This window comes from Alosa pseudoharengus, unplaced genomic scaffold, assembly GCF_046254945.1.
Source record: "Alosa pseudoharengus isolate Yale_2024_CS ecotype anadromous, Long Island Sound unplaced genomic scaffold, YU_APseudo_1.1 YU_APseudo_1.1_scf_23, whole genome shotgun sequence".
NCBI lineage: Eukaryota > Metazoa > Chordata > Actinopteri > Clupeiformes > Clupeidae > Alosa > Alosa pseudoharengus.
The window spans coordinates 28554353-28570286 of NW_027468685.1; the positions used below are offsets into that span (position 1 = coordinate 28554353).

Consider the following 15934-nt stretch of genomic DNA (forward strand, 5'->3'; position numbering starts at 1 on the left):
GTTGTGTAGCCCAGTGCTGTGTAGTTGTAGTGTAGCCCAGTGTTGTAGTTGTTGTGTAGCCCAGTACTGTGTAGTTGTTGTGTAGTTGTAGTGTAGTTGTTGTGTAGCCCAGTGATGTGTAGTTGTAGTGTTGCCCAGTGTTGTGTAGTTGTAGTGTAGCCCAGTGCTGTGTAGTTGTTGTGTAGCCCAGTGGTGTGTAGTTGTAGTGTAGCCCAGTGCTGTGTAGTTGATGTGTAGCCCAATGTTGTGTAGTTGTTGTGTAGCCCAGTGTTGTGTAGTTGTAGTGTAGCCCAGTGTTGTGTAGTTGTAGTGTAGCCCAGTGTTGTGTAGTTGTAGTGTGGTGGTCCACGGCGAGCTGCTGCTGTGCTGCTGCTGGAATTCGCTGACCTCACCTCTGTGGGTCTGACTCATGGTGCTGCATTACATGATCGACTCAGGCAGTCTGACCTGATTCAAGGAAAGCACAGGGACCAAACTGCCTCTGCCAGCTACACACAAAGACCTTTTCAAACACATACACCCACAACATCATATACTGTAGTTACACAGTATTCCATAGTTATGTATGGGTAAGTACTATTGAATCTCTAGGTCAGTCACAGACAATCACCCCCCCCCCCTTTTTTTTTACCGGTACCAGGTGGCTGTTGTTTGTTATAACATCTAATATCACAATGACTAGTTTCACTGTTCAGTGTGTTCACTTATTCAGTCTATCCCTGTTAATGCTATACAAGCTACACGGCCATTCATTCGAAGGAAAACCTGGCATTTTTTCACACAGATCCCTGTTTCTTGAGGTCACCGAGTAAAAAAAGAAAGAAAAATCCTACCTAGCTCGAAAGATTGTGTTTTTCTCCGTACTGACAGTACTACTCGTGACCTCGGAAACAGAGATCTACAGTATGTGATGTGGAAATGCTCGTTGTTGAAGCTCACAAGAAACTGAAGAGAAAGCAGGGAAGGGGGCATGGGAGTGTCTGTATTATGTTTGACGCAGAGATTGCGGATCTAAACTAAATATAAATGAACCAAAACAATATTCAACATTAGAGCAGTGAACATTAGAGCAGTGAACCTATACTAACTAGTGTGTTTTCTCACAATTCATACAAGAAATAATGCCTCACAGCAAGGTAACTCAGGTAACTAAGGGAACAGGTGGGCTTGTAAATCAGATATTTTTATATTTGTTTTTAACATGTTCGGGGTAATCCTACCACAAGGGGTCAGTTATAAATTAGCAAGACACATTGTGCTCCATTCACTCAAACCACTTGCTGAGGTGGACTGAGGTGGTGTGGGGCTAGAGCAGAACTGTGATGTGGTCAGGTGACTTGAATCATGCAATCTTTTGTTTTTTGCCACAAAGTTGTGGATGTTTTAGAGGGGATAGAGGAGTTTATGAGAAATGGCAGAAAAGATGAAAACAGTGGCAGATGTGGGATCATGTGACAAAAGTAATGATCAAGTAAATACTTCTACATCTCTACTTGACAATAAACAACATTCTCTCTTTTGGAAAGCTGACCGTGGAATTTAACTTGGAAATGTGTGTGAGTGTGTGTGTATACGATACCATAATGGTTCCTTAAAGTAAAATAAAAGTGCAGTAAGTGACAAGTGACAATAAGATAATATCTAGATGATCTAGATTCTAGACATTTAGAAAATCTAGAAAAACTGGAAAGACACTCACACCATTATCAGCATTGTAAGTTCTCTCTCAGATTAAATACGCTCCCCTTCAAGATTGGATTTGTCCTCATTGTTCAAATTGTGAAAACAATATTTAACACTGAGCAAAAAGACACATATTTAGTATAGGTTACACAGGTTAGTGCAGTTCTAAAAAGCAATACTGCCTTACAGTGAGGTCATTCAGATGAAGCACCTGGTGGGCTAGTAAATCAGTCCCAGTTGACATTTGTTTTTAACATGTTTCCAGGGTGATATCATGCAGCGAATCAAAGTTAATAGCCTACATTAGGCTACTTCCCATTTTGCATACGTTCAGTTGTAGGCTATCTAAACCAACTAAAAGCTTGACTGAAATATTGTAAAAACATTTACTTATTTTAAAATCTATGGGAAGAGTGACTACTAGTTTCATCCCGAGCTGCACGTTATCATGAGCACATTTAAAGATGAGGTTATTTATTTATGTATTATTTATTATTTATTTTTCAAAAATGTTGCCTGTCGCCCGCATTCAAAAAATGGAACATGCGATTATATTTCACAACTTTGCGAAGTACCGTGACTGGGAAAGGCTGGCAAGCAAGGGTGACCTACGTCCGGATTTAGGCCGGACCATCTATGGGCCGGGCAGTCCGGATTTTAAACGCCCTGTCCGGCGTCCGGCGCAGCCTCAAGCTGGACACTAATGTGTCCTCCTTTTTGAAGTTGCGCTGGGCTTCTAGAACCTTTGCTCGGACGGACGCGGAGACTGCTGGTCAAATTATCCGGTGCTTCTGTCACTCATCGTCTGATAATTTGCTGTGCAATTTATAAAGGAACCACCAACCGACATGAAAATATTTTTTTCCGCAATCAGTAGGAAATACACGTTAAGTTGATCCGTTTGCACTTCTCCAGCGTATGTAGGCAATACCTGACAGGGAAGTCAATAGGCGTGCGGCCTGCGTGTGCACACCCAACAGGGAAGTGAATCTGATCTGTCTGCGGTTTGCTTGCAGCCTTTTCCAGTAGCTTCGCAAAAGTTGTCCGCATATTCCGCTTTTTTGAATGTCGGCGACTGGCTATAAAAAAAACGCATCTGTAGGCTATGCGTTCATAATACCGGTACGTGCGTGCTTGAGATGAAACCAGCAGTTTTTCAGCAGAAACATGCGAGGACCTGTCTCGAATTCATGGGGGATTTCACTCTTCCCATACATTTTTTTAAAAACAAGTCAATGATTTTACAACGTTTCAGTCAACGTATGCAAAATGTAAAGCCTAACGGATTAACTTTTATTTGCTGTGCTGTGTCTGGGACAATAGATGCACATACTAATTTATATAAAGTAGTCATATTAAAATATTTATTAGTCAACTTTAGCCAGCTTCAAAAGCAACCATGCAGCCCAGACCCTAAAATTGGGCATTTATAGCTGTGTTTTATAGCTGTGATTCACACAGAATTTCTTTCCCCAAAAACCTATTGGTAACTTTTGTAGACACCCAAAATGGGGTGGGATGATTGTATTGGGATCACTGGGGTGTCAGGTGGGACTGTAAAAAAGGTTACATTTTGGCCCTCAAAGTTTGTATGAGGGCCCCTTAGCAGGATTTTGCTTAGGGCCCCATGGACCCGGCACTGGTTGTAGCAAAGCTCCACTTTAACCTGGAAGAGTTGACCCTAGAGGTGTTGTCTTCTGAGCTGCTGCAGAGGGTGAAGGTGGAGTTTGTTGAGGCTAAAATAAAAATAAAATACAGGTGGACTGATGTCTGCAGTTTCTTCGTCTTTGTGTGAATCACTGTATAAATCACTGTATAAATCACTGTATCTTTTTGAGCAGTTGAGTGTTAATGCATGGTATTTTTTCACACTCTCTTCTGTTGTTTACATAAACAAGTGCTTTATGTTTGTTAGGAACTGAAATGTGTATTTGTGGCATTCATTAATTTGTTTATTTATTTTTATGAACTTAGTTTGCACATTTTAGTCCAAAAATGTTTGGCAAGGCTGGTTCACTTTGCAAGGGGAGATTCATCTGGTCAGTTTTTGAAATAGACATGCGCAGATCTACGGGGTGGCAAAGGGTCGCAGCTGCTCGTACTTTGAAGGCCTACTTCTATCTGAAATGTTTGCTCAGTTTATTTTAACAACCATCATAAACTAAACGGCTATAGGCCTACTTGCTATATCCTGCTCCTCCCGACGTTAGCTATTATTTATGTTTAATAACCAACTAGCCCTAGCTACCACTTGTTAACTCGTTTTCACTAATAAGTATATCTATAACACCATATTTAAGTTCTAAAACATTTATTTCAGACATAATTTACAAGACACAATTAATTTACTTTGGTGCATAAAACCCTCATAGTAGGCTAAAGGTATCACAGTATCGGATAGATAGCCTAGACTAGAGTATCCTAATAGCCAGGGGATCCTAAACAAGCTGAGAATTTAGCTAAGCTATGGGCTAAGACGTGAGGAGTTAGGATATTCGAAGCTTAGAGACACAACAAGGAAAATTAAAATGAATCCATAAAAAAACAGAGGGCAAACATTATTTTATAGTATTTTATATATCCCCAGCCAAGGTGCAATGCAATAGTCACCACATTACCCATATGTCAGATAGCATATTTTCAATGGGGAAATGATTTAGCGTTTTGCATTTGCCTGAAGTGATGTAGCCTAGGTATAGCCTAATGTTTGTTTCAATATTTTAATATGTTTTTATATATTACTTAATTCAATGTATTTAGATATTGTTAAAATGTTGTTAATAGGAATAGTTCATTGTAAGGGCAAAGTAAGTTGCAAATCATTATAATTGTCTGTTCATTTCTTTGGTCTTTACAATTCAAATATTATGGTGGTTGACAGTGGGCCAGAAGTGGTGGTCCAATATCTGGAAGCCGGATTGCACTACATGGGTTTTGCTCACAATTTGGTCCCCCTCACTTTGAAAATATCTCCTGATGCGCCCTTGCTCAAAACTCACTAGAAGATGTCATTTTTTCAAAATGTTCTCCAGGGGAGCATACCCCCAGAATCTTGTTTCAATCCAGATAATTGATGGCTTATTTTGTATGACTAAATTTGTCCATATTCCCTCAAAACGCACTAGAAGACCTCATTTGATAGGTAATTTTTTCAAAATGTTCTCCGAGGGAGCATACCCCCGCATACCCCCAAACCCCTCTAAAATTGCTTTTTGACACTGTACATTTTAAGTAGACTACACAGACTGTAGATAGTGATAACACAGAGAAAGGGTCCACAATTCACAAATTAAGACCCACACCATCCAAAAATCCAGCTACATGTCTGCTTTGCCTCTTACACATGTAATAATGTAGAGAACAAAACACATTCAATGAAATCCGTAGAATTTTAAGTTTTGAATAATGTCCATGGCCCCCCTCCTGGAACCTTATGCCACCCCTTTGCCACCCCAGGAATAAATCTCTAGATCCGCAATTGGAAATAGACACACCAATATATTAAATAAATACAAATACTTTGAAAATGTTTAGCCTTTCCAGGAATATAAATGATGATATATCATAGATCAAATGGTCTTGCAATGAACAGAGTATTTCAGAATCACTGTATCATGATACCGTTGTTTTAATGGACAAAGTATTGTAGTTTAGAGTAGGCAAGGCCTACACCAGAGACCTATGTAATATTCTTGCCTCACTAAATGCCTCAAAGTGTCCTCCTTTTTGGTGTTATGGAAATGGCCATCCTACAAGCAAGCCGCAGACAGATCAGGGGATTCACTTCCCTGTTAGGTAGGCCTAGGCTAGGCCATGAACACGCATAGGAGAGATGTAGACATCAAACCATGGAACGGACACAAGTTTACCCAACTGCTGTTCCCGCTGTTCATTCTCGTGAAGTTTCTTCCGTTTTTCATGCCCTGAATGCTAATTTGGTTTCATGTTCATCTTCCTAATGTACAAGGGGAGGGGGCCTTCATTAACTTGCGGGGCCCTACGCAACTTGCATAGTGTGCTTATAAGGAGAACCGGCCCTGCAAGACACATTTTAAAAGGCGTGGCTTGGTAGAGAGCTCTGATAAAAGTCACTCAACAATCTCACAAAGTGAGTTCCAGAGGCTATGGGCAAGACTGGGGTCAAGATTCTGTGGAGCTTTCGTCATAGGAGATGGTACTGGGCACTGGACACGTGTGGAGCTGGATGAGCAGAACTGTGACATGGTCGGGAGACTTGAATCATGTAATGATCCTTGCTACAGAGTTCTGGATGTTTTAGAGGATAGAGGAGTTTATGAGACATGGCAGACAAGATGGAATTGGACTGGCCAATGTGGAATGTAACAAAAGTAATTACCAGGTACTGTAAATACTTCTAAACTTCTTCTATGATAATAAACAAAAAAGGTCTGTCAGTCAACTGAAAAGTGCACTCAAAAGTCAAAGTGTTTCTGGATTCAATTAAATTTTAGTGGCAGATCTCTCTTTTGGAAAGCTAAATTTGGAAGTAAAGTTGGAAATATGTGTGAATCAATACAACTGTGAGTGTATACAGTTTGAAGAAATTCTCTTCGAACTCTGCATCTGTTCAGGCAAACTTGTTCAGCAGGAACGTTTGCCTCTGTTCAAGGAATTTGAATACACGTCTGCCGTGGGAATGGACAGACACCCACAACATAATGATACCATCATCAACATTTTATGTGCTGATAATACAGTACAATCCTTTCTGTCAGAATAATCTGCTCCACTTTAGCAGTAAGGGGAGACCAATAGGGGAAAGGCGTACTCGGATGTTAGCCTGACTAACGCCAGACCTCATCTCATTGAGTTGGGGTCTGGGAACTACACATTTATTTTCTCGTATTTGAGACGTGGTTTACAAATGCCCAGAGACGTTTATTGGACGCTACGAATGTCTATCAAATGTGTGTCGTCATCGTCTTGCTGTCCCCCCTCCGTTCTGTGATTGGTTTCTTCGTTGAGGTGAAAATCGCGCGCAATGCATGGGGAAACCCAGGCTACCCGGAAGTGTCGTACACTAGCCTCGCTCTGGCCGTCTACATAACTTCCTTACATTCATTCATTTCGTGCCATGCTTCCATTTTGTTACAATTGATCCAATCGTTGTCTAACTTACCTTAAATCTTTCCACTACAACCATTCATAATTTTCCCCGATGCCTGAACAACTCTTAGGTAAGGATGTTTTTCATACTGATGTGTATTTTGTAATTAATGAGAGGCTGAAGCCAAAAGGGCAAAATGTTTCACAGTATAAAGATTCTACGAGTATATGCGTGTTAGTCGGGACACACCCATAAGAGACACAACAATAGATACAATTTGTGAGAGTGACAATGAATGAGATACGCAGCTGCACCAACGACACAGTATGGCTATATAGTCCATCACAATATACGTGAGAAAACACCTCATATCCTTTGTGAAACTGGTATGTTATATTGACTGCTCATGAAATTGCTCCCTCTGTGTGTTCTTGGGCTAATGCTACGCTACGCTTTGTTTTCAGTATTTCTGTGTGCTGCTACAGCCCTCAATGGTGTTTATTCACAAAACTCACATTGTCAAGGAACTATCCATCCAAATGGCCAATATTCGTATGAACTGCCAGCAGACATAGTCAACCGAATCAAAGACGACTCATGTGACACACAGATACTCATTGAGGTAAAACCTTAACTAAACTAAACTAAACTAACTTGCCTAACAAAATAAGATATATGGCTTGTAGAATCCCAAAGGCCATTCCCCCAAACAAAATAGATAGTGTACAGGGCTTTTAAATGTTTTCACTTTTCTGCAATAACATTCTCAGCATTGTTTATGTGTAACAGCTATGTATGAGATACATTTTAGCAATGATTCAGGTGAACGTTGTCATGTTTATGTGTATGTTATTGTTGTTATGTTAATTATCGTCCCTTTGTGTGTCATTTAAATAAAAAAAATAAAAAAATACTTGTAAATATAATTCTTATTCCATTGTATCATATAATTCTCTCAACATGTTTCATAGGGCCATGTGGTAGCTATTTATAAAAAAGATCAAACAGAAAACTCCACAAAGCTTCCAGTATATGAAGTCACCTTGAACAATTTCACGCTAACACACTGCCCAAGAGAAGTCGTTGCATTGGATGCAGACTGTCCGCACAGAAAGGTTAGAGATCGCCGTTTCACATTTTCTTAACAGAGCTCTTAAACAGATTTCCATAGGAAATGACAAATTTGTATGCACAGCTAACTCTTCTTTCATTACATCTTGTCATGCAGGTCTTGCCATACATAAATGTGCCTTGTACCTGTGAGTCTGTTTTTATTTTCATTAATATTATGGATCAATAGGTAACTCACTCTATTTTGAGAGGGCTGGTCTCCCAGACATGGATTAAACCAAGTCCTAGACTAAACCAGTGGATGAAAATCTACACTGAAAAAGATTTTCTAATCTAGGAATGGGTGTAATCTGTTCGGGATACCTACCCTTCAATGTATAAATTGGAACTGATTGCTAAATTGATTGATTGCTTGATTAATTAATCCCATATAACAGGTAAAGCCATGTGTTTTCATAGGTGTCAACATTTCGGCATCTGATCTATCAGACTCCACTGAGAAACGTAAATTCTGCAAAGACTCTTTCAATCTGTTCCTAAAGGGTTTCTGGTTGAAACGTGAAATAATTAATCAGGCTTAGCATAATGCTGTACAAAATGTCGACTTTAAAACTTTTGCCAAACGGGAGCCCTCAAATAAAATCTGTGCCCCCCTAGTATGACCACCACATAGTACTACAAAACATGATGTCCTCAAATTTACCTTAAATTACCCCTGAAAACATACCAAAGCCACTTAATTTAAAGTGGTCCTTAATTTGTAAAGCAGGCCCTTAATTTTACCTTAAAATGCCTTTTTCAGGTGTGACCCCTTAATCTACATATAAGGTGTCAAGTCAGGAGTTCCCTTTATTTGTTGGTTTAATTAAGGACACTTTAAGTATATCTTAATTTTATTTGAAGGTGTTAATTCAGCGATTCCTTGATTAAGGGGGGGAATTAAGGGGAAATCAAAAAAGTAAGGGGTAAATTCAGTAGGTTTTTCTCCTTAATCAACCATAACATACACACATTTCTACTTAAAATGATTTAATTATAGAAGGGTTTTAAGGTCAAAAGAAATGCATTTATAATATAAGGGGTGAAAGGTGTTTTGTTTTGTAGTGTAGGGTATTAGGTTTCTATTTTGTTGCTATCTCACGTAGATATGGTCCTCTTTCGGCCACTACTGTACATGCAGCGGCAGAAAACTCACATAACCTCCTTGTCCCGCTCTCACTCTCTCTGACACACACACACAGCCAAAGATTATAGAGCGCTCTGCTCCACTATAAAATCTTTGCACACAACGGAGATAGCCCTCCATAGCCAAGGCCTTGAATCAGAACAATCGAAGATTGTTGCAGTACAGAATGGCAGTTCAGCTCAGTGTTCACTAAAGGTTAGCATTATCAACACCACAGTGCAAATTAAGTTCAATAGGCTAGTCATGCATGCAAATGAACTAGTTTGTTCCTACCACAACAAAGTCAAACTGCAGAATACCCACATGTACATTTGTACTAATTTCTTCTTCTGCTCTTTCTTTTCAGCATATGTGGCACCCAGTCCTAGCCCCAGACCCAGGCCTCAGGCATACTGTACTAGCGGCTGCATTTCTGCCATTGTCACTGGCATCATCATCATCATCGTTTCTGTATCTGTGTATGTGTATGTGTTGAAACCGAAACGCAGCACAGCACAGAATAGTTTCATATAAGAACACTGAATCTCTGTTAACTACAGACAATAATCTTAGAGACGCATATAGATCTGCATGTTATATCTCTAGGATGGTTAGAACATAGCACTGCCTAAAGTTAGGCACATGGTAGGAAACACCAAGTATTGTATTGCACTGAATCTTAATTAGCATGTCTCTCAGGTCAATGAGACAGGTATGAGCGGTATAATTGTGGATGGCAGTTTGTCTGATGTTTACGGGGTAGCAGTGTTGTAGTACTCGAGTCCAGGACTTGAGCACTGAATTACTCGAACTTGGAATCTGACTCTTTTTTTGTATGTCATTAGGCTATAACTGTAATATGCCATTAAAATATTATTGGGTATAATAATTTAATATCTACATTTTTTTTTGTAATAATATTAGTGCAGTGGAGTGTTACTGCTTCATGTCATACATCACGTCATGTTCCTACAAAACAGATGTTAACTTTAATGGCGCCAAATGCCTGAAGACATGAAGGTTGTCAGTTTTTTTGTCTTTACTTTTTTTGAATTTCCCCTTGGGGATCAATAAAGTATCTATCTATCTATCTAAATTTGACTAAATTTGTCCATATTCCCTCAAAACGCACTAGAAGACCTCATTTGACCTCATTTTTTCAAAATGTTCTCCGAGGGAGCATACCCCCGCATACCCCCAAACCCCTCTAAAATTGCTTTTTGACACTGTACATTTTAAGTACAGACTACACAGACTGTAGATAGTGATAACACAGAGAAAGGGTCCACAATTCACAAATTAAGACCCACACCATCCAAAAATCCAGCTACATGTCTGCTTTGCCTCTTACACATGTAATAATGTAGAGAACAAAACACATTCAATGAAATCCGTAGAATTTTAAGTTTTGAATAATGTCCATGGCCCCCCTCCTGGAACCTTATGCCACCCCTTTGCCACCCCAGGAATAAATCTCTAGATCCGCAATTGGAAATAGACACACCAATATATGAAATAAATACAAATACTTTGAAAATGTTTAGCCTTTCCAGGAATATAAATGATGATATATCATAGATCAAATGGTCTTGCAATGAACAGAGTATTTCAGAATCACTGTATCATGATACCGTTGTTTTAATGGACAAAGTATTGTAGTTTAGAGTAGGCAAGGCCTACACCAGAGACCTATGTAATATTCTTACCTCACTAAATGCCTCAAAGTGTCCTCCTTTTTGTAGGAAATGGCCATCCTACAAGCAAGCCGCAGACAGATCAGGGGATTCACTTCCCTGTTAGGTAGGCCTAGGCTAGGCCATCAACACGCATAGGAGAGATGTAGACATCAAACCATGGAACGGACACAAGTTTACCCAACTGCTGTTCCCGCTGTTCATTCTCGTGAAGTTTCTTCCGTTTTTCATGCCCTGAATGCTAATTTGGTTTCATGTTCATCTTCCTAATGTACAAGGGGAGGGGGCCTTCATTAACTTGCGGGGCCCTACGCAACTTGCATAGTGTGCGTATAAGGAGAACCGGCCCTGCAAGACACATTTTAAAAGGCGTGGCTTGGTAGAGAGCTCTGATAAAAGTCACTCAACAATCTCACAAAGTGAGTTCCAGAGGCTATGGGCAAGACTGGGGTCAAGATTCTGTGGAGCTTTCGTCATAGGAGATGGTAATGGGCACTGGACACGTGTGGAGCTGGATGAGCAGAACTGTGACATGGTCGGGAGACTTGAATCATGTAATGATCCTTGCTACAGAGTTATGGATGTTTTAGAGGATAGAGGAGTTTATGAGACATGGCAGACAAGATGGAATTTGACTGGCCAATGTGGAATGTAACAAAAGTAATTACCAGGTACTGTAAATACTTCTAAACTTCTTCTATGATAATAAACAAAAAAGGTCTGTCAGTCAACTGAAAAGTGCACAAAGCTAAATTTGGAAGTAAAGTTGGAAATATGTGTGAATCAATACAACTGTGAGTGTATACAGTTTGAAGAAGTTCTCTTCGAACTCTGCATCTGTTCAGGCAAACTTGTTCAGCAGGAACGTTTGCCTCTGTTCAAGGAATTTGAATACACGTCTGCCGTGGGAATGGACAGACACCCACAACATAATGAAAGCATCATCAACATTTTATGTGCTGATAATACAGTACAATCCTTTCTGTCAGAATAAATCTGCTCCACTTTAGCAGTAAGGGGAGACCAATAGGGGAAAGGCGTACTCGGATGTTAGCCTGACTAACGCCAGACCTCATCTCATTGAGTTGGGGTCTGGGAACTACACATTTATTTTCTCGTATTTGAGATGTGGTTTACAAATGCCCAGAGACGTTTATTGGACGCTACGAATGTCTATCAAATGTGTGTCGTCATCATCTTGCTGTCCCCCCTCCGTTCTGTGATTGGTTCCTTCGTTGAGGTGAAAATTGCGCGCAAGGCATGGGGAAACCCAGGCTACCCGGAAGTGTCGTACACTAGCCTCGCTCTGGCCGTCTACATAACTTCCTTACATTCATCCATTTTGTGCCATGCTTCCATTTCATTATAATTGATCCAATCGTTGTCTAACTTACCTTAAATCTTTCCACTACAACCATTCATAATTTTCCCCGATGCCTGAACAACTCTTAGGTAAGGATGTTTTTCATACTGATGTGTATTTTGTAATTAATGAGAGGCTGAAGCCAAAAGGGCAAAATGTTTCACAGTATAAAGATTCTACGAGTATATGCGTGTTAGTCGGGACACACCCATAAGAGACACAACAAGAGATACAATTTGTGAGAGTGAGAATGAATGAGATACACAGCTGCACCAACGACACAGTATGGCTATATAGTCCATCATAATATACGAGAGAAAACACCTCATATCCTTTGTGAAACTGGTATGTGATGTTGACTGCTCATGAAATTGCTCCCTCTGTGTGTTCTTGGGCTAATGCTACGCTACGCTTTGTTTTCAGTATTTCTGTGTGCTGCTACAGCCCTCAATGGTGTTTATTCACAAAACTCACATTGTCAAGGAACTATCCATCCAAATGGCCAATATTCGTATGAACTGCCAGCAGACATAGTCAACCGAATCAAAGACGACTCATGTGACACACAGATACTCATTGAGGTAAAACCTTAACTAAACTAAACTAAACTAACTTGCCTAACAAAATAAGATATATGGCTTGTAGAATCCCAAAGGCCATTCCCCCAAACAAAATAGATAGTGTACAGGGCTTTTAAATACACCAAATGTATTTTCTACAGTGTTTTCACTTTTCTGCAATAACATTCTCAGCATTGTTTATGTGTAACAGCTATGTATGAGATACATTTTAGCAATGATTCAGGTGAACGTTGTCATGTTTATGTGTATGTTATTGTTGTTATGTTAATTATCGTCCCTTTGTGTGTCATTTAAATAAAAAAAATAAAAAAATACTTGTAAATATAATTCTTATTCCATTGTATCATATAATTCTCTCAACATGTTTCATAGGGCCATGTGGTAGCTATTTATAAAAAAGATCAAACAGAAAACTCCACAAAGCTTCCAGTATATGAAGTCACCTTGAACAATTTCACGCTAACACACTGCCCAAGAGAAGTCGTTGCATTGGATGCAGACTGTCCGCACAGAAAGGTTAGAGATCGCCGTTTCACATTTTCTTAACAGAGCTCTTAAACAGATTTCCATAGGAAATGACAAATTTGTATGCACAGCTAACTCTTCTTTCATTACATCTTGTCATGCAGGTCTTGCCATACATAAATGTGCCTTGTACCTGTGAGTCTGTTTTTATTTTCATTAATATTATGGATCAATAGGTAACTCACTCTATTTTGAGAGGGCTGGTCTCCCAGACATGGATTAAACCAAGTCCTAGACTAAACCAGTGGATGAAAATCTACACTGAAAAAGATTTTCTAATCTAGTCATGGGTGTAATCTGTTCGGGATACCTACCCTTCAATGTATAAATTGGAACTGATTGCTAAATTGATTGATTGCTTGATTAATTAATCCCATATAACAGGTAAAGCCATGTGTTTTCATAGGTGTCAACATTTCGGCATCTGATCTATCAGACTCCACTGAGAAACGTAAGTTCTGCAAAGACTCTTTCAATCTGTTCCTAAAGGGTTTCTGGTTGAAACGTGAAATAATTAATCAGGCTTAGCATAATGCTGTACAAAATGTCGACTTTAAAACTTTTGCCAAACGGGAGCCCTCAAATAAAATCTGTGCCCCCCTAGTATGACCACCACATAGTACTACGAAACGTGATGTCCTCAAATTTACCTTAAATTACCCCTGAAAACATACCAAAGCCACTTAATTTAAAGTGGTCCTTAATTTGTAAAGCAGGCCCTTAATTTTACCTTAAAATGCCTTTTTCAGGTGTGACCCCTTAATCTACATATAAGGTGTCAAGTCAGGAGTTCCCTTTATTTGTTGGGTTAATTAAGGACACTTTAAGTATATCTTAATTTTATTTGAAGGTGTTAATTCAGGGATTCCTTGATTAAGGGGGGGAATTAAGGGGAAATCAAAAAAGTAAGGGGTAAATTCAGTAGGTTTTTCTCCTTAATCAACCATAACATACACACATTTCTACTTAAAAATGATTTAATTATAGAAGGGTTTTAAGGTCAAAAGAAATGCATTTATAATATAAGGGGTGAAAGGTGTTTTGTTTTGTAGTGTAGGGTATTAGGTTTCTATTTTGTTGCTATCTCACGTAGATATGGTCCTCTTTCGGCCACTACTGTACATGCAGCGGCAGAAAACTCACATAACCTCCTTGTCCCGCTCTCACTCTCTCTGACACACACACACAGCCAAAGATTATAGAGCGCTCTGCTCCACTATAAAATCTTTGCACACAACGGAGATAGCCCTCCATAGCCAAGGCCTTGAATCAGAACAATTGAAGATTGTTGCAGTACAGAATGGCAGTTCAGCTCAGTGTTCACTAAAGGTTAGCATTATCAACACCACAGTGCAAATTAAGTTCAATAGGCTAGTCATGCATGCAAATGAACTAGTTTGTTCCTACCACAACAAAGTCAAACTGCAGAATACCCATAGGTACATTTGTACTAATTTCTTTTTCTGCTCTTTCTTTTCAGCATATGTGGCACCCAGTCCTAGCCCCAGCCCCAGGCCTCAGGCATACTGTACTAGCGGCTGCATTTCTGCCATTGTCATTGGCATCATCATCATCATCGTTTCTGTATCTGTGTATGTGTATGTGTTGAAACCGAAACGCAGCACAGCACAGAATAGTTCCATATAAGAACACTGAATCTCTGTTAACTACAGACAATAATCTTAGAGACGCATATAGATCTGCATGTTATCTAGGATGGTTAGAACATAGCACTGCCTAAAGTTAGGCACATGGTAGGAAACACCAAGTATTGTATTGCACTGAATCTTAATTAGCATGTCTCTCAGGTCAATGAGACAGGTATGAGCGGTATAATTGTGGATGGCAGTTTGTCTGATGTTTACGGGGTAGCAGTGTTGTAGTACTCGAGTCCAGGACTTGAGCACTGAATTACTCGAACTTGGAATCTGACTCTTTTTTTGTATGTCATTAGGCTATAACTGTAATATGCCATTAAAATATTATTGGGTATAATAATTTAATATCTACATTTTTTTTAGTAATAATATTAGTGCAGTGGAGTGTTACTGCTTCATGTCATACATCACGTCATGTTCCTACAAAACAGATGTTAACTTTAATGGCGCCAAATGCCTGAAGACATGAAGGTTGTCAGTTTTTTTGTCTTTACTTTTTTTGAATTTCCCCTTGGGGATCAATAAAGTATCTATCTATCTATCTATCTATCTGTCTATCTATCTATCTATCTATCTGTCTATCTATCTACTGGTGTTCTACCTTAATTTGGTAAACGTTAAACATGCTCACTGTTTCACAGACACAATTGATATTTTTTAAAAGTAGGTCAGGGTCATAACTACAAACACACACACACACACACAGAGAGAGAGAGAGAAAGATAGACAAACACACACATAGACACACACACACAACACACTTTTCCCCTTTCCCTCATAACTTCCATTTACAGCTTTTCAAGTGAAGAGGGACATTAATGAACAAATGAATGAAAGCAATACAAATAATAACAAGGTTCATGCTTGCACAACGCACACTCACAGACGACATGAGTGTGTGTGGGTGCATTGTTCACTGGCCTCCCATGACATAAAATCAAGATTAATTGCGGGGTATTCCATGAGGTCAGCCCGTTCAGTGAGCAGGTTGGCTAATAGCAGGGTTGGGTCAGATTACTTTGAAATGTAATCCATTACTGACTACAAATTACATGGCAATTTTTCTAATCAGTAACGTAATCAGTTGGATTACCAAAAACATGTAACGTAATCTGATTACTTTAGG

At 39.4% G+C, this 15934-nt stretch overlaps 1 protein-coding gene and 2 long non-coding RNA genes across 8 annotated transcripts in view; 2 read left to right on the forward strand and 1 right to left on the reverse strand.

The window, feature by feature from the left end:
• The window catches only part of LOC143140240 (cAMP-dependent protein kinase inhibitor beta-like), a 40651-nt gene that overhangs the window by 16689 nt on the left and 8028 nt on the right, over positions 1-15934 (reverse strand). The window lies entirely within an intron of this gene.
• Positions 5729-10083, forward strand: LOC143141016 (uncharacterized). 4 transcript variants are annotated; one of them, XR_012990723.1, is made up of 6 exons: positions 5729-6043; positions 7216-7373; positions 7723-7866; positions 7980-8010; positions 8282-8326; positions 9355-10083. It is a non-coding gene; the product is annotated as an uncharacterized LOC143141016 (long non-coding RNA). The 4 variants fall into 4 exon arrangements; XR_012990722.1 differs by lacking the exon at positions 5729-6043 and adding an exon at positions 6050-6881; XR_012990721.1 differs by lacking the exon at positions 5729-6043 and having other exon boundaries at positions 6050-7373.
• Positions 10847-15347, forward strand: LOC143141015 (uncharacterized). 3 transcript variants are annotated; one of them, XR_012990720.1, is made up of 6 exons: positions 10847-11352; positions 12468-12625; positions 12998-13141; positions 13255-13285; positions 13557-13601; positions 14631-15347. It is a non-coding gene; the product is annotated as an uncharacterized LOC143141015 (long non-coding RNA). The 3 variants fall into 3 exon arrangements; XR_012990719.1 differs by lacking the exon at positions 10847-11352 and adding an exon at positions 11362-12133; XR_012990718.1 differs by lacking the exon at positions 10847-11352 and having other exon boundaries at positions 11362-12625.